This window comes from Nicotiana tabacum, chromosome 10 (assembly GCF_000715075.1).
Source record: "Nicotiana tabacum cultivar K326 chromosome 10, ASM71507v2, whole genome shotgun sequence".
Classification (NCBI taxonomy): Eukaryota; Viridiplantae; Streptophyta; class Magnoliopsida; order Solanales; family Solanaceae; genus Nicotiana; species Nicotiana tabacum.
The window spans coordinates 156158517-156177491 of record NC_134089.1 but is presented as its reverse complement, the minus strand read 5'-3'; positions in this window follow the sequence as shown (position 1 = coordinate 156177491).

The following is an 18975-nucleotide window of genomic DNA, read 5'->3' as shown; positions in this document are numbered from 1 at the left end:
TCGAAAGGCAAGCTCCAATTTGGTGCGGTAATGATCGGGGTAGTGGTCAACTTAAGCTTGAGAAGCTAGAATGCTTGCATACATCCCTCATCGAACACAAATATTGCATCCTTTTCTAGCAACTTGCACAAGGGGTGTACCACTTTTGAAAAATCTTTTATAAACCTCCAGTAGAAACCCGCGTGTCCAAGAAAACTCCTCACCCCTTTGCCAAAAATGGGGGGAGGAAGCCTTGAAATCACCTCTCTCTTGGCTTTGTCAACTTCAATTCCTCGCTTTGAAATTTTGTGACCCAACACTATACCCTCTTCAACCATGAAATGACATTTTTCCCAATTGAGTACGAGGTTTGTGTCTTCACACCGGGCCAACACTCTATCCAAATTACCCAAACACTCTTCAAAGGAATCCCCAACCGCACTGAAATCATCCATGAATACCTGCAAGATATCTTCCACCATGTCGATGAAAATAGCCATCATGCATCGTTGGAAGGTCGCCGGAACATTACACAATCCGAACGACATCCGAGAGAAAGTGAATGTGCCATATGGACAGGTAAAAGTGGTCTTCTCTTGATCCTCAGGGGCAATTAAGATTTGATTATACTCCGAGTATTCATCCAAAAAGTAATAAAAAGCACGCCCAGCAAGACGATCTAACATTTGGTCAAGGAATGGCAATAGGAAATGGTCCTTTTGGGTCACCTTGTTTAGCTTCCGGTAATCCATACATACCCTCCAACCTGTGACTGTCCGAGTAGGAATAAGTTCTTTGTTGTCATTGGTCACCACAGTCATACCACCCTTCTTCAGTACACATTGCACCGGAGAAGTCCATGAGCTATCAGAAATGGGGTACACAACCCCGGTATCCAACCATTTGATCACTTCTTTCTTCACCACTTCTTGCATAGCCTTGTTCAATCTTCTTTGATGCTCCAAGGAAGGCTTTGCATCATCCTCCAAGATAATTTTCTGCCTACAAAATGCGGGACTTATTCCCCGAATGTCAGCTAGAGTCCATCCAATTGCCCTTTTTCGCTTTTGAAGCACTACCAAAGTGGCCTCAACCTACATGTTAGTAAGGCAAGAAGAAAGAATAACTGGTGAAGTAGCGTTTGAGCCCAAGAATTCATACCTGAGGTGTGGAGGAAGTGGTTTCAACTCCAACACCGGTGGCTCCTCAATTGATGGTTTTGTTGGTGGAGTTTTCTGGTTTTCAAGATCCAAAGACAATTTTCTAGGCTCATAAGAATAAAAGCCCATCCCATGTAAGGCATTCACGCACTCCACTCTACTTGATCCTCATTGACATTAAGATTTAATAGCACGGCCTTAAAAAGATCCTCCACGTTGATCATAGCACTGGTATCATCCACAATCACAGCTGTGACAAGGTCTACAAATGAGCACACCTCGGTGCTATTAGGTTGCTTCATAGACTTGCAAACATGAAAAATGACCTTTTCATCTCCCACTCGAAAAGTGAGCTCACCCGCTTCAACATCAACCAATGCCTTCCCCATTGCAAGGAAAGGTCTACCCAAGATAATAGGAACCTCATAGTCCACATCACAATCCAAAGTGACAAAGTCGGCCAGTAAAATGAATTTATCCACCCGGACAAGCACATCATCAATAATGCCCAAAGGTCGTTTTATTGATCGATCCGCCATTTGAAGTCTCATTGAGGTTGGCCTAGGTTGCTCGATACCCAAAGTTTTGAAAACTGAGTAGGGCATTAAATTGATACTAGCTCCCAAATCACATAGAGCCTTGGAAAAATCCGCACTCCCAATGGTGCAAGGAATGGTGAAAGCACCGGGATCTTCAAGCTTCGGGACCATTGAATGCACTATAGCACTAACTTGGTAAGTCATCTTTATAGTTTTACAATCCATAGAACTCTTCTTTGTAATAAAGTATTTCATGAATTTTGCATAACCCGACATTTGTTCAAGTGCCTCTACCAAAGGCATATTAATAGATAGGCTCTTCGTCATGTCAATGAACTTTTTAAACTGATTATCATTCTTCTGCTTCGCGAGCCTTTGAGGATAAGGTGGAGGTGGCCTTGGCAAAGGAGCCTTGGATTTTGGCACAACCGGCTCTGGCATGTCAATTATGTATTCCCTAGACGGGTTCACATCATTTTGGGTTCCACCTCGACTTCTTGAATATCAATCCTCACTTCATTGTTCATATTTTCATCAACCACATCTTCAACTACCAAAGGGACTTCGTCATCTTGCAATTCAACATCATCATCCACAACTTGCTTTTGCTTAGAGGCATTCACATCACCGCCTCTCCCACTTCTTGTTGTGACCGCCATAACATGATTGTTCCCACCCTTTGGGTTCACTACCGTATCACTTGGTAGAGCACCCTTCGGGCGAATATTCAATGTCTGAGAGATTTGGCCTAATTGCACCTCCAAGTTTCGGATAGAGGTGTTGTGAGAAGCTAATTGTGCATCAGAATCCGCATTCCTCTTCATCATCTGCTTGAACATCATTTCAATTCTACCCATATCATTACCAGAAGAACTAGGACCTTGAGAAGGGAAATGGGGTGGATTGTTTGGTTGTTGGTACAATGGGGACCTTTGAAAGTCTTGCCCCCGATTGCCTTGGTTTCCATTGTTGTTCCACCTGCCTTGATTGTTGTTGTTGCCCCAATTGTTGTTATTTCCATTCCAATTGCCTTGGTTGTTGTTTTGATTACCCCAATTGTTGTTTTGGTTGTTGTTGTTCCAATTGCCACCACCTTGTTGTTGATTGCCCCAATTTCCTTGGGGTCGCCATTGTTGGTTTGAAGAGTTGCCTCTATTGCCTTGATAGTTGTTGACATATTGTACCTCTTCACTTTGATCATCATAACCATCATTTTTACACCCATCATATTCATCAACAAATTGCTCAGAATTTCCTTGATTTTGTTGCCTCCTTTGCCTTCTCTGGTTGACAAGCATACTAACACACTCCATGGTATTCACTTGGCGAGGATTCTAAACTTGTTGCAACTGAGCCTTAGCCAATTGGTTCATAGTAGTAGTAAGCTTAGCTATCGCTTGCCCATGGTCGTGCAACTCCTTATGCAAATGGATAACTGTAGGGTCACCTTGAGGCACATTTTCTCTACTCTACCATGCAGAAGAAGTGTCCACCATTTCATCAAGTACTTCACATGCCTCATCATAAGAAAGCTTCATAAAATTGTCCCCGGCCAATTGGTTAACAATGCATTTGTCACACCTCCCTTTTGCGCGCCCGCCCCCGAAGGGTTAAATGCACGGGTGGAGTTTTTCCAATTTAAGTGACAATATTCGAAATGGGATTATTTATTTAATTCAGAGTCGCCACTTGGGAAAGGTTTGGTTTTTGGTGTCCCAAGTCACCGGTTTATCTTGAATCCCAAATCGAGGAAATTTTCGACTTTTCCAAATAAAGTCTGCGAACCAGAAATTCTAAGTAAGGAATTCTGTTGACCCGAGGGAAGGTGTTAGGCACCCTCGAATCCCGTGGTTCTAGCACGGTCGCTTAAATTGTTATAATGGCTAAATAGCTGATTTAAATACATGTTGTGACTTATGTGCTTTTATTAAGTTTAAACCGCTTTTATTATTATCATTTATTTTTATAGAATTGCAACGTCGTGAAAATGCATCTCGAACCACGTCACAATCAATGCACCCGTAGTTGTTAACACATTTCGACTCCGTTGAGATTTGAATTTGGGTCACATAAATGTGCACCCGAATTTAAGAATGTAATTTAATTAAGTCGCGCCTAAAGAATCTAACGCGTTATTATCTTTGGGGAAAGCAGTGGAATTCACTAAACAGCCTAGCCTGAATTCTAAATATTTATTATGATTATTTATCGAGGGCCCCGCGATTTTGCATTTTTATTTGGCGAGGCTCGTCTCTATTTTAGAAAGGATATCCTAAAGTTGCTACATTTCTAGTGTGTTTGTTTCTAAAAATAGAAGAAAAGATGCATGCTAACCTCATTATAATGCTTTGGCCAAATCCAGATTTTTAGTTAATCGTCTGATTAATTATTTACAGAGTGAAGAAACGTTGTACCTCATGAAACATACTTTTAACTTGATAGAAGAATTATATACAAGATTGATGAAATGCTACGACTGCTGCAAGAGCTCCCTAACTCTGACTTATTTAGACAAGATTAATTAAAACTACTTATTAGAAAATGCGACTAATGATATTTGAAACTCATCCTATAAACTGCCTAATGAAACTGAAACTCAAGAATATGAAATTGTATTATCTTTAGCTAGATTTAAAACAACCATTTGCCCTTACATATTCAAAGCATGCTGAAAGAGCGAGTTTAAGTTAAACAATCGTATTAAATAGCTGCACATTTCATGAATTGTATTTACATCTTGTATACTACTTAAACGAATAAAATGTCGCAGTTTCAGATTGGCATAGACTTTAATTAAGTACCACCTTAATAATGTATCTCTATTAGGCTAACTGACTAGAGACTTACATATCTTAACAACATTTATATAAAAAATTCGTAAGCAATGCAACAGATGATTATAACATTCTTCAGATCTTTCGATTCAACTTTCATTGCAACATCAGACAGATTCGAAATGTGTACCTGAGGAAATGCTTACAATGAAGAAAGTAGGGGAGTCAGTTGAGCAACAGTGCAAGCGGAACAGCAGTAACAGATGAACAACAGCAGGACAAATTCCCAGTGCAAAAAAATGCTATTTAGAGCCAATGAAAGATGGCAGAATGTAGCAAATTCCCAGCAATATAGAATCAGAATTTAACCAGAATGGATCCAGAACTGAACTGATATTACACACAACCAATAATCTCAAACAAAACTCAGGATAGATCAATATAGAACAGGCAAAATCCAGACTAGTTGAGAATCAAGACAGAGATGAAAAATGCAGTTCCCTTCTTCTGTGTTAGGCCTCTCTTTATCTATTTCTGTCCGTGTGTTTTCAGATCACTCTCCCTTTCCTGTTTTCTTGTCAATGCCCCTTATCAGTGTATTCCCTTCCCTCTAATGGTTCTCCCTCTGTGTGTGTGTCTATATGTGTATATGTATGTATTTTTGCTCTCTCTTCTCTTTTCTCTCCCAGTCTATCCGATCTCCTCTATTTATCTTCAGGGTCCATCCCTTTATAAGCCTTCAACTTACCCCTTTTAACAGCCTGTTTAGAGTATCAACACTCCTCCCATGTGCCTTCAACCTTTTCAGATTCCGATTAGTTATTTAAGTATTAACCCCATCATTCCCTTGGCAGACTTAACTTTAAAAGGCTTAATATTTCTTAAACTAAAGCAAGGTATGGGGCAGTAGAATATATCTGACAGCATATGCTGTCAAACCATTTTAAAATTAAAAGCCCTTTTATGCAGGAAACAGGCTGTGCATAAAGCACATGAAGTGCACCAATGCACATGCTGTGCATGAGTGCACATGCCCTCCAATTCAGAGTTTAAACCAAACATCTCTTTTACATTACTGATCCAAATCAACAGCTATAAGTAAGCAAAACTGGTTCTTAATCGATTCAGGCAAATGTTCAACAGAAGCAAATCGATTTACTATGCTCAGACAGTTGAAACTAATTGACGACACATGTCGACTCGACTATATTAGCATCAACATACACAATCGTAGCCAAAAATCAGACATTTAAACAGTATCGATACATGGTTCGAATTATACTGACTAAGCAGAAATACACTCGAGGAGTCAACTAGTCAGTCCAAACTCGAAAATCAGCTACTTGCACAAACAAATACATAATGCCTTATCAGAATAGGAGGGGGGAATTTAGACAAACAAACAGAGGTTCAGGCAAAGTGGTTGAAGCACAGTTGATAGAGGTCAAGGACATAAACAGAAAACGAACAGACCCTTACAACAATCAAACAAACCAAAACAACTAAGAAAAGAAAGAAAACTCACCTTAAACCGCAAAAAGATCAAAACCTTAACTCGGACTTGGTCAGGCCTTTCTTAAGGCTGAACGGACTTTAAACGAAGTGTTTCTCAGACGAGAAACACTTTGATTAAAGTCCATTAGACCTTAATCTCTTCGGTTGAACCAGTGACGGAGGAACACAAAATTTCCAAAACTCAGATCTGGGATTCATGCCTCCCTGATCAGATTCGGACCAAACCAAGTATGGTTTGGTCACGAGGGGGGTCTGGGGAGTGTCTGGTATGAAACTGGGGTTAAACTGAGTAGATCGAGTTTTGACTCGAATCTTCAAATGAAGATTCGAGAAGGTGGGGAGGGATTCGAACTACATGGTTGATAGATTTGGGTTCAGGATGGCAAGGGCGTTCTAGGGTGTTAAGGGGAAGGTCACCGGCGTTCATGCCGCCGGCTTCCATGGTGAAGGATACAGGGGAGGCTCTAGGGTTTGAAGGGGATGGGGTTGAAGACGAAGGCTGGGTATCGGATAGGGGGGGCAGGGTAAGGTTATGAACTTATATAGTTAATGGGTGGACGGATCTCGACCGTTAGATCAATTTAGATCTACGGTCTGGATCTGATGGTTAAGTGGAACGGTGTCGTTTCAAGTGTTGAGGGTTTGGGTTCGGTCCGGGTAAGACGGGTCGGGTTAGTTTATGGGTTATGGGGAATTGATCTTGGCCGTTGATCAATTTGAGATCAACGGCCCAGACCACACTGGATTAAAACGGTGTCGTTTAGACACCCTGGGCATCACTGGTGTTGGACCGGGCAGGCCTGGTTTGGACGTTGTTTGTTTTGGGCCAATTTAATGAATTGGCCCAATCCGGAAGAAGAAAGGGCCCTTTTCTCTCTTTTTTTTTATTTCTTTTCTTATTTATTTTAAAAACAAAACTAAGCAAAAAAAAATCAAATTAAAATTAAATACACACTCAATACAATTATTTGCACACACACTAAAGATATTTCAAAACAGGTAAAATCAAACAAAACAAAATCACGGACAAAGAGGCCTGTTTATGCCTTTCTATGTTACGGTTCAGATTATGCATGACACGTACACATTTGAATTTTGTTTTAATAAAGTAAATAAATAAAAATGGGCCAAAGTCGCAAATAAATCAACAAAGTGCCGCACAGAAATCCAAAATTGTACAGCAGGACCAATTTTTATTCTTTTGGAGCGACTGTCGTGCAAAAACAAAAATCACGTGCTCACAGGTGCCCCTCTTTGTTCGGAAACACGAAGAGTTTTCGTGCAAAGATAAAGTGAGCGTGTATGAGCGATTTTTGCCCATGGACCACTCCGTATGAAGCATGTTTTTTGAAAGATCTGACCGAATCTTGCTTCAAAGATTTCCTACATATCCTGGGCTAAACAGGAATCAGGTCAATGTAGTTCGAGAAGTTTTGGTAGCTGGGACTACCATGGGACTGCAATGCTTGCTGCTACTGCTGCTGCTGTTGTCACTGCTACGTCACTGACCGCCTTATTACAACCAAACGAAAATTAGAAACTGAACTAACTACTATATGTATGTCAACTGCTAGTTACAAGATTCCTATCTATGATTCTTTTACGACTTGATCTTGGGTCTTAGCTGATTCTGCTTGTAGACTCCGATCTGAATCTTGATGCTTGCGAGTTGCGGCTACTTGTTCAACCTCTGGGATACTGAGTGAGACGCGATTGGCAGGGTTTAGGACCTTAGTCAAACGTTGGAGTCGATCTGCTCTCCATTCACTCTGATATCTCGGGATGTCTCCTTTTGTCTTTTTCTTCTTTGATTCTGAGTTGAGACTCATCTCGTGGGTCATTTCGATCCGTGTGGCTCGAGGTTAGACCTGCGGGAAAAAACAAACAAACGAACGAAATTTTCTGCCCCAGTTTCACTAGGAAAATTTCGTTAATTATTTACCAGGAAGTTCATAAAATTGATGAAAGAGGATATGCATGCTCAGTTCAGGGTTGGAGCCCTAATACCGGCTAGCTGGGGAAAGGTTCAGTTTAGAGTTTAAAAACTCTAAAGCCGAACAAAGGAAGAATTCAGTTTAGGATTTAAAACCCTAATGCTGACTAAAGGAAAATTCAGTTTAGGGTTTTAAAACCCTAATGCTGATTGCATGGAAAGGTTCTCGGGTTATGCCGAAAAAGATTTATTGAGTTATGCTGGGAAGATTCATCGGGTTATGCCAGGAGGATTCATCGGGTTATGCCGGGAAGATTCATCGGGTTGTACCGGGAAGATTCATCGGGTTGTACCGGGAAGATTCATCGGGTTATGCCGGGGAGATTCATCGGGTTATGCCGGGGAGATTCATCGGGTTATGCCGGGAAGATTCATCGGGTTGTACCGGAAAGATTCATCGGGTTATGCCGGGAAGATTCATCGGGTTATGCCGGGAAGATTCATCGGATTGTACCGGGAAGATTCATCGGGTTGTACCGGGAAGATTCATTGGGTTATGCCGGGGAGATTCATCGGGTTATGCCGGGGAGATTCATCGGGTTATGCCGGGAAGATTCATCGGGTTGTACCGGAAAGATTCATCGGGTTATGCCGGGAAGATTCATCGGGTTATGCCGGGAAGATTCATCGGGTTATGCCGGGAAGATTCATCGGGTTATACCGGGAAGATTCATCGGGTTATACCGGGAAGATTCATCGGGTTATGCCGGGAAGATTCATCGGGTTGTACCGGAAAGATTCATCGGGTTATGCCGGGAAGATTCATCGGGTTATGCCGGGAAGATTCATCGGGTTATGCCGGGAAGATTCATCGGGTTATGCCGGGAAGATTCATCGGGTTATGCCGGGAAGATTCATCGGGTTATGCCGGGAAGATTCATCGGGTTATGCCGGGAAGATTCATCGGGTTATGCCGGGAAGATTCATCGGGTTATGCCGGGAAGATTCATCGGGTTATGCCGGGAAGATTCATCGGGTTATGCCGGGGAGATTCATCGGGTTATGTCGGGAAGATTCATCGGGTTGTACCGGAAAGATTCATCGGGTTATGCCGGGAAGATTCATCGGGTTATGCCGGGAAGATTCATCGGGTTATGCCGGGAAGATTCATCGGGTTATACCGGGAAGATTCATCGGGTTATACCGGGAAGATTCATCGGGTTATGCCGGGAAGATTCATCGGGTTATGCCGGGGAGATTCATCGGGTTATGCCGGGAGGATTCATCGGGTTATGCCGGGAAGATTCATCGGGTTGTACCGGAAAGATTCATCGGGTTATGCCGGGAAGATTCATCGGGTTATGCCGGGAAGATTCATCGGGTTATGCCGGGAAGATTCATCGGGTTATGCCGGGAAGATTCATCGGGTTATGCCGGGGGTTTTGGGTAGGAAAAGTTCCTTGGGTTATGCCAGGGAGATCCATCAAAATGCATGAAAATATTATGGGAAACTTACCTTTGGTCGTTTTCTGCTGCAGGGTTGTTTCAATGCTTGCGCGCTTTATCTCTTTTGGGCTAAACCTGCTTCTTGCACAGCTGCTTTGTGTCGCACCTGTCTCAATTTTCTTAAACAAAGAAAGATTATTAGTTTGACAACGGCGGTTGGTTTGGGGGCCTTGATTGTTCCAATTGCTCTGTCTTGGCCCAATTCTTGTTGAGAAACTCTGCTATTGATTGGATTTCACATGCGAAAACCTTTGGACTACTCAGACTTGCGTTTCCAGATTTTGTGATGATTTGTCTTATAAGGCTTTGGCTTTTCTGTCCCTTTCTGCTTGGGGATTTTGGTGGGGATTTTATCAGGGAGACTCTGTGGGGATTTTTTTTTTTGTAGCAAACTTGCTGGGGATGTGCTGGGGTGGACTTCTTTGGGGAATTGTACAAGGGATAGCCTGTGGGGATTTGTCTGTTTTGGAAGCAAATCAACTATCATGGCCAGTCGAGATGGGACTGACGCGCCACCGAGGTTGTACATTTTATTCGACTCTCGCGAAACGGAGCCCTGTAAAACCGGTCCTGCCACCTTTCTTTGCGATTACTACGGAATTAAGAGTTAGATTGAAAAGAACTCAAAGAGATCTATGTAAAGGAGAACATATGAGTTTAAAGAGAAACGCCCCTTTCGGGGAGAAAAAAGGGACTTATCTGTAGTGTATGCCAGTTTCAAACTGACATGACATGCCTTTTGGACTGGATGCCCGACCTCCGAGAACTTGCATTTCCTCATGAATCAAAACAGATCTATATTTTTTCAAAAACCCGGGAACCTTGCCAGGACTTTCTGAGGTGGAATCATCTTTTTGGCCGACAACGCCCTTTGCGGGTTTTCGCTAGTCGACCTCTCTCATTTCTCTTCTTACTGTCGCCTGCTAGTACTCCTTGCGAGTTTTTACTAAACAAGCTCTCTCATTTCAATTTCTCTTCTCTCGTCGCCTCACGGTGCCCAAAGGTTTTCACCGACAAGACTCTCTCATCTTTATTCTCCTCATTTGTTGTATCGGACCCAAATAATTCCGTCTTCCTATTTTGGAATACTTCGTTGATTGATCAGAAGGACTTGAAAAAAAGGTTTGGGGTGAAAAGAATTTGGATTGAACTACAACTTTGGAACCTTTTGGGTGGGATTATTGCTGAATCGTTATAACTTCTGCCCCAGTTTTACTTTCGGGGGGAATTCCTGGATTTTATTGTTGGTGTGACTGAACCTCAAGGAGAGGTTGCCTACGTATCCTTTCGGAATCAAGTCAAACGTAGTTCATACACACTTTTGTTTTTTTTGGATTTTTGTTTTTGTTTTTGTTCTGTTTTTGTTTTGTTTCTGTTTTTTTTTTGTTTTGTTTTTGTTTTGTTTTTGTTTTGTTTTTTTTTTCACTTTATTTTCAACAATATTTTCAGGTTCCAAAGAGGGTAATCAAAGAAGAGTAACCAGCTCAAATGGGTTTTGCAAAGGGTTGGTAGTGTTTGGGTAGCGAGAATGAAAGCCTTCGTCATCTCAAACTGTGCAAAGATATCGCCAGAGTGATTTAGACATATTGCTGCACCTGCTTTCCAAGCAAGGCTGACGTCGTTTCTTTCGACGTCGCCCAGATACAAATGCTCCATTTGGTAACGTTCTTCAATGACGTATGGACCATTCTTTCTGGGTATAATTGCCCGTGACAAACCGCAGTTATTAAGGTTATCATTCTGTACGGGTCTAAACCCATTTACTGCTCTCGAACTCTGCTTTAGTAACGGACATTTTCCAAACCATGAACCAATTTTCTTTAGTTGTTCCTACTTTTCAGATTCTTTATATCTCAAATTTTGACTCATTATTTGAAGTCTGATCGGAGTTCTCGTGATCCGGGCATGAAGTCCTCAAACATGTCATGTTATCTAAAGCTGCATTTATCAGAATTGAAGGGAACACAAAAGAAAACGTAGAAGAAGAAAATGAGTAATCAAGCACGATTTCATTTCTTGGCATTTTGGGGAAGATAAGGAAAAAGGTTGACATTCAGGAAATTAAAAACATGAAACTGAAGAAAAACATCCGAGCCACCTTCTGGGGTTACTTGTGATACAGAGAAAGTGGCAAGACAGGTTCATTAGGACTTCCGTTTGATCAAGAATGGCGTAGCCTTCTAGTTTTGAAACTAGGTGCTTGGTCCCATGTACGATACTTCAACGATGCTAGTGCCCTCTCCTGGCTGGACCATGTGTATTTTGCATAGCTCTTCCCTTGTCGCCTCACATATTTCCTCACTCTCGTCGAGCGGGGACACCTCATCATCTCCCTCTTTGTTGTATTTTGGTTCCTGTGGTATGCGTCCGACAAACACTGGCTCGTTCGGCCGAGGTGTTTTGACCGTCCCCCATACCATGGAGGCCTGCTTGAATACATCACTTATTCCTTTTTCTTGTTCCGGAGTTACCCTGGGTCCCTTTTCTGTATCAGCAATAGCAATTATGGCTTTCAGTGCCAGATCGACTTCCTCGTCTTCACAAATCATCCCAACTATCGGCACGTTGTCGTGGGCGGGCAACGGATTATTGGTCACATTTGGGATATCCTCGTCTCTCAACACAATCTTCCCTTGGTCTAACAGATTCTCTACAGCTTGTTTCAATGTCCAACAGTCGTTGGTGTCGTGCCCTTCTACCCCTGAATGGTATGCACATCTGACACCCCGCTGATATGATGGTGATCCCGGGTTCTGCCCATTTGGTGGTATGGGCTGCAACAAATTCATTTGGACAAGCTTAGGGAATAGGACGGAATAGGGTTCACCGATTGGTGTGTAGTTGGGTCTCCTGGGTGGTTCCCGAAGACGGAAATTATTTTGAGGAGGTCGAGGATTGTAGTGGTTTCGGTGAGGAGGCTAATTCCTAGGACGTGGGGCCTGCCCCCGATTGACTGGTTGTGACCGTTGGATATAAGGCTGGGTGCTCATAACCATGTAAGGCTGAGGGGCGTAGGTCGCATTTTGGTGGGGGAAATAATGTTGCGAGGTTCTTTCCGAAGAACAAAGCCCGGGATTACGATATTCTCCCACCTCTGACACTACCATGGATGTTTCCTCTTTCTTCTTCCCTCTTGCTATTCCTCCAGACCCGCTTTGGACGACTTGGGAGGTTGCCTTTATGGCTGCCTGACTCAAAATTCTTCCCGTTTTCAAACCGTTCTCCACCATCTCTCCGATCTTAATCGCTTCTGCGAAAGGCTTTCCCATGGCCGACATCATGTTTTGGAAATAGTCGGACTCTTGAGCCTGGAGAAAAGTAGTGACCATCTCTATCTCGTCCATGGAAGGTTTTACCCTTGACGCTTGCTCACGCCATTTGATGGCGTATTCTCTGAAACTTTCCGAGGGTTTCTTCTTTAAGTTTGACAAAGCATTTCTGTCTGGTGCGATGTCAATATTATATTGAAACTGCCCTACGAAGTCTCTGGCAAGATCATCCCATATATGCCAGCGAGATATGTCCTGGTCCATATACCATTCCGAAGCGACTCCCACCAAACTTTCTCCAAAATATGCCATTAGCAGTTCTTGTTTTCCGCCGGCTCCCCGCAATTGGTTGCAGTATTTCTTAAGATGTGCAATGGGGTCGCTGTGCCCATCGTATTTCTCGAACTTCGGGGTCTTGAAACCCGCTGGCAGGTGCACGTGAGGGAACATGCATAGGTCGGCGTAAGAGACGCTCTTCTGTCCGCTCAATCCTTGCATATTTTTCAAACTTTGTTCAAGGCTTCTCATTCTTTTGGCAATCTCATTTTGTTCTGCAATCCTGGGGCTCTGATCCTGCCTGGGCGCAAGCTCGTACTGAGGCGGTAGAGGATTAGTGCTGGTACGAATCTAGTTGGTTCCATTGAGAACGATGGTGCTTGGAATGTAAAAGAGGATGAGTCAAAGCTTGGCTTGTACGTGGCAGGTTGTGCCGTAATCGGGCAAGGCGATGCAGTAAAGATGTTCATGCTTGCATCGATGGCTGACATTCGGGGATGAGGGTCGGAAGGCGATCCAGCAGAGAAGGCTGAGGTGGCTGGGTACCCGAATGGGGTAGCAGGATAATTTATGGGAACATTTGAAGTCCCACTTGACCTGGAGAATAATTCAGGGAATCCGGGGATGACACTTGGCGGCTCTTTCCCACTATTCCAGTCGTCCAGCATTTCCAGCATGCGGAGCCGTAGGATTCTATTTTCCTCCGCAGTTGCGGATTCAGGTGTGAGGACGGCTGAGATCGAGCTTTCCTCGGAAACCGGGGTTGTTTGCAACGGAATTCCTGAAGACATTTCCACACTTCCTTTTGACCTGGTGAAGTAAGTGTGAGTACTGCTTCTGGCCCTAACAACAGGCAGTTGAACACTTCCCCTCGACCTTGTGAAGTATGAGTGCGAGGCCAGACTTTCACCAAACCAACCGTCTTTTCAAAAACCCTGGATATACTCAACGACAAGCGCACGGTTAATTTGTAGCAAATAACAGATAGTTAATCTCACGTTAGGCATGATGCACCTATACAGTTAAGTGGACTACTATATGTTTGCTACGAGAGCATGCGTCGTTCCGGTATTTCCCTCTTATTAGTTTTTTTTCTTTCCTTTTCTTTTCTTTTTGTTTTATTATTTTGCAGTAAAAGAAGCGCGACCGGATTCGATGAGGATTGCCTACGTATCACGATGCCTACGTGAATCAGATCATTATGTAGCTAACAAGTATAAAAATAAAGAAGCAAGTGCTCATAGGACTCAAAAGATTTGTCTATTCTTTGTTTATTTACTTATTCAATTTTTTTTTCTCTTTTTTATATATATTAAACGAAAAAAAAAAAATAAAAAAAGAAAATTTGTTTGGTTGATTTTTTTTTCATTTGTTTCACCTTTTCTACGGAAGAAAGAACGTATGTGATGTTGCCTCTTAAATTTTGAAAGAGGGACTTTTAAGAAAATGATGCGGAATTATGAGTTTTATTTATTTACAAAAGCACTTCTAAAGAAAAATCCTAATATTTTGAAATTCAATTTTTCAAATTTTTTTTGAACATTTTACAAAAGAGAGACTAAAAAGCAAAGAGTATTTTTTTGGATTTTTATTGCTGATTTTTAATTCTTATTTCATTATTTCACATGAAAGACTTCAGAAAGAAGGAAACTATTTTTATTTGAGTTTAAAGAAAACTTCTATATTAATTTTTATTTCTTTTCTTTTCAAAGGGAAATATATATATTTTTTGATTTTGAAAATTGGGGCCGGAACCGATGAGGTTTGCCTACGTATCTCACATCCGGTGAGAATCAGACCCGCGTAGTTCGGTCAAATTAACCGAATTAATTTAGAACAAAATTCTTTCCTTGTATTTTTCAACAAACAACTTCCCAAAAATAAAAGACTATTTTTCTATCTTTTTGTTTTTCTTTTTCATAGTAAATAAAACATTTTTCCCTTTTATTATCGCAAAATTTCGGCAGAGTTTTGACAGTAATTGGGCATTGCTATTTTTCAAAGTAGAAAATTAGCCTTATACACTGATATTTTTTTTTATTATTATTTTCAAATACTCCAAAGTCAGGTAACATGCATGTCCGAGACAAATAAATGCGCGGAAACAAATAGGATGCAACAAGATGGTCTTTTCATTTCAGGTTGCTAGTCCTAGACGGATCCAACCCCTGTGTTGAGTCTCCTAAGTCAAATGCAACATGATGCAAATAAGCGTTCCTACTAGGGATCCGGCATGAAGTCGAGTTATACTAGGTTTAAACCTTGGTATTTGTTCTAGACTGTGTACCCGAGCGGACAACTCGAGTCGAGGAGGGGCAACTTACCGGGAACCAAAAGGCCGTCCGGCTTCGTAACTTATCCGTCCTCTTTCTTATTCCAGGTATCGACACTAACAGAATGAGGAGTCTCGACCAGCGAGCTTCTCCCCGGAGGTGAAGAGAGAAGGGTTCGGCACAGTTTATATGCAGTTCAGATAATATCAAAGCGGTAAAAGACAACATTTAGTATGTTATGTCAAAACATGTAATATATATCAGATAGTGAGGCCAAATACAACAATTATTCTAAGCTCGAATTATTGAACCCTGAACCAGTGGTTCTGGGTCTAATTCTCCAGCAGCGGTTTTGTTATACTGGGTTTATAACCTGGGTATACGTTCTAGACTGTGTACCCGAGCGGACAACTCGAGCCGAGGAGGGGGCTACGTACCGAGGACCCGCGAGATCGTCCGGCTTTGTAACTTGTCCGACCTCTTTCTTATTTCAGGTATTGACACTAACAGAATAGGGAGTCTCGACCAGCGAGCTTCTCCCCGGAGGTAAGAAGAGAAGAGTTTCAGCACAGTTTATATACAGTTCAGATAATATCAAAGCGGTAAAAGACAACATTTAGCACATTATGCAAAAACATGTAATAAAGATCAGATAATAAAGCCAAATATAACAATTATTCTAAGCTCGAATTCTTGAACCCTGAACCAGTGGTTCTGGGTACATCCCCAGCGGAGTCGCCAGAGCTGTCACACCTCCTTTTTGCGCGCCCGCCCCCGAAGGGTTAAATGCGCGGGTGGAGTTTTTCCAATTTAAGTGACAATATTCAAAATGGGATTATTTATTTAATTCAGAGTCGCCACTTGGGAAAGGTTTGGTTTTTGGTGTCCCAAGTCACCGGTTTATCTTGAATCCCAAATCGAGGAAATTTTCGACTTTTCCAAATGAAGTCTGCGAACCAGAAATTCTAAGTAAGGAATTCTGTTGACCCGAGGGAAGGTGTTAGGCACCCTCGAATCCCGTGGTTCTAGCACGGTCGCTTAAATTGTTATAATGGCTAAATAGCTGATTTAAATACATGTTGTGACTTATGTGCTTTTATTAAGTTTAAACCGCTTTTATTATTATCATTTATTTTTATAGAATTGCAACGTCGTGAAAATGCATCTCGAACCACGTCACAATCAATGCACCCGTAGTTGTTAACACATTTCGACTCCGTTGAGATTTGAATTTGGGTCACATAAATGTGCACCCGAATTTAAGAATGTAATTTAATTAAGTCGCGCCTAAAGAATCTAACGCGTTATTATCTTTGGGGAAAGCAGTGGAATTCACTAAACAGCCTAGCCTGAATTCTAAATATTTATTATGATTATTTATCGAGGGCCCCGCGATTTTGCATTTTTATTTGGCGAGGCTCGTCTCTATTTTAGAAAGGATATCCTAAAGTTGCTACATTTCTTGTGTGTTTGTTTCTAAAAATAGAAGAAAAGATGCATGCTAACCTCATTATAATGCTTTGGCCAAATCCAGATTTTTAGTTAATCGTCTGATTAATTATTTACAGAGTGAAGAAACGTTGTACCTCATGAAACATACTTTTAACTTGATAGAAGAATTATATACAAGATTGATGAAATGCTACGACTGCTGCAAGAGCTCCCTAACTCTGACTTATTTAGACAAGATTAATTAAAACTACTTATTAGAAAATGCGACTAATGATATTTGAAACTCATCCTATAAACTGCCTAATGAAACTGAAACTCAAGAATCTGAAATTGTATTATCTTTAGCTAGATTTAAAACAACCATTTGCCCTTACATATTCAAAGCATGCTGAAAGAGCGAGTTTAAGTTAAACAATCGTATTAAATAGCTGCACATTTCATGAATTGTATTTACATCTTGTATACTACTTAAACGAATAAAATGTCGCAGTTTCAGATTGGCATAGACTTTAATTAAGTACCACCTTAATAATGTATCTCTATTAGGCTAACTGACTAGAGACTTACATATCTTAACAACATTTATATAAAAAATTCGTAAGCAATGCAACAGATGATTATAACATTCTTCAGATCTTTCGATTCAACTTTCATTGCAACATCAGACAGATTCGAAATGTGTACCTGAGGAAATGCTTACAATGAAGAAAGTAGGGGAGTCAGTTGAGCAACAGTGCAAGCGGAACAGCAGTAACAGATGAACAACAGCAGGACAAATTCCCAGTGCAAAAAAATGCTATTTAGAGCCAATGAAAGATGGCAGAATGTAGCAAATTCCCAGCAATATAGAATTAGAATTTAACCAGAATGGATCCAGAACTGAACTGATATTACACACAACCAATAATCTCAAACAAAACTCAGGATAGATCAATATAGAACAGGCAAAATCCAGACTAGTTGAGAATCAAGACAGAGATGAAAAATGCAGTTCCCTTCTTCTGTGTTAGGCCTCTCTTTATCTATTTCTGTCCGTGTGTTTTCAGATCACTCTCCCTTTCCTGTTTTCTTGTCAATGCCCCTTATCAGTGTATTCCCTTCCCTCTAATGGTTCTCCCTCTGTGTGTGTGTCTATATGTGTATATGTATGTATTTTTGCTCTCTCTTCTCTTTTCTCTCCCAGTCTATCCGATCTCCTCTATTTATCTTCAGGGTCCATCCCTTTATAAGCCTTCAACTTACCCCTTTTAACAGCCTGTTTAGAGTATCAACACTCCTCCCATGTGCCTTCAACCTTTTCAGATTCCGATTAGTTATTTAAGTATTAACCCCATCATTCCCTTGGCAGACTTAACTTTAAAAGGCTTAATATTTCTTAAACTAAAGCAAGGTATGGGGCAGTAGAATATATCTGACAGCATATGCTGTCAAACCATTTTAAAATTAAAAGCCCTTTTATGCAGGAAACAGGCTGTGCATAAAGCACATGAAGTGCACCAATGCACATGCTGTGCATGAGTGCACATGCCCTCCAATTCAGAGTTTAAACCAAACATCTCTTTTACATTACTGATCCAAATCAACAGCTATAAGTAAGCAAAACTGGTTCTTAATCGATTCAGGCAAATGTTCAACAGAAGCAAATCGATTTACTATGCTCAGACAGTTGAAACTAATTGACGACACATGTCGACTCGACTATATTAGCATCAACATACACAATCGTAGCCAAAAATCAGACATTTAAACAGTATCGATACATGGTTCGAATTATACTGACTAAGCAGAAATACACTCGAGGAGTCAACTAGTCAGTCCAAACTCGAAAATCAGCTACTTGCACAAACAAATACATAATGCCTTATCAGAATAGGAGGGGGGAATTTAGACAAACAAACAGAGGTTCAGGCAAAGTGGTTGAAGCACAGTTGATAGAGGTCAAGGACATAAACAGAAAACGAACAGACCCTTACAACAATCAAACAAACCAAAACAACTAAGAAAAGAAAGAAAACTCACCTTAAACCGCAAAAAGATCAAAACCTTAACTCGGACTTGGTCAGGCCTTTCTTAAGGCTGAACGGACTTTAAACGAAGTGTTTCTCAGACGAGAAACACTTTGATTAAAGTCCATTAGACCTTAATCTCTTCGGTTGAACCAGTGACGGAGGAACACAAAATTTCCAAAACTCAGATCTGGGATTCATGCCTCCCTGATCAGATTCGGACCAAACCAAGTATGGTTTGGTCACGAGGGGGGTCTGGGGAGTGTCTGGTATGAAACTGGGGTTAAACTGAG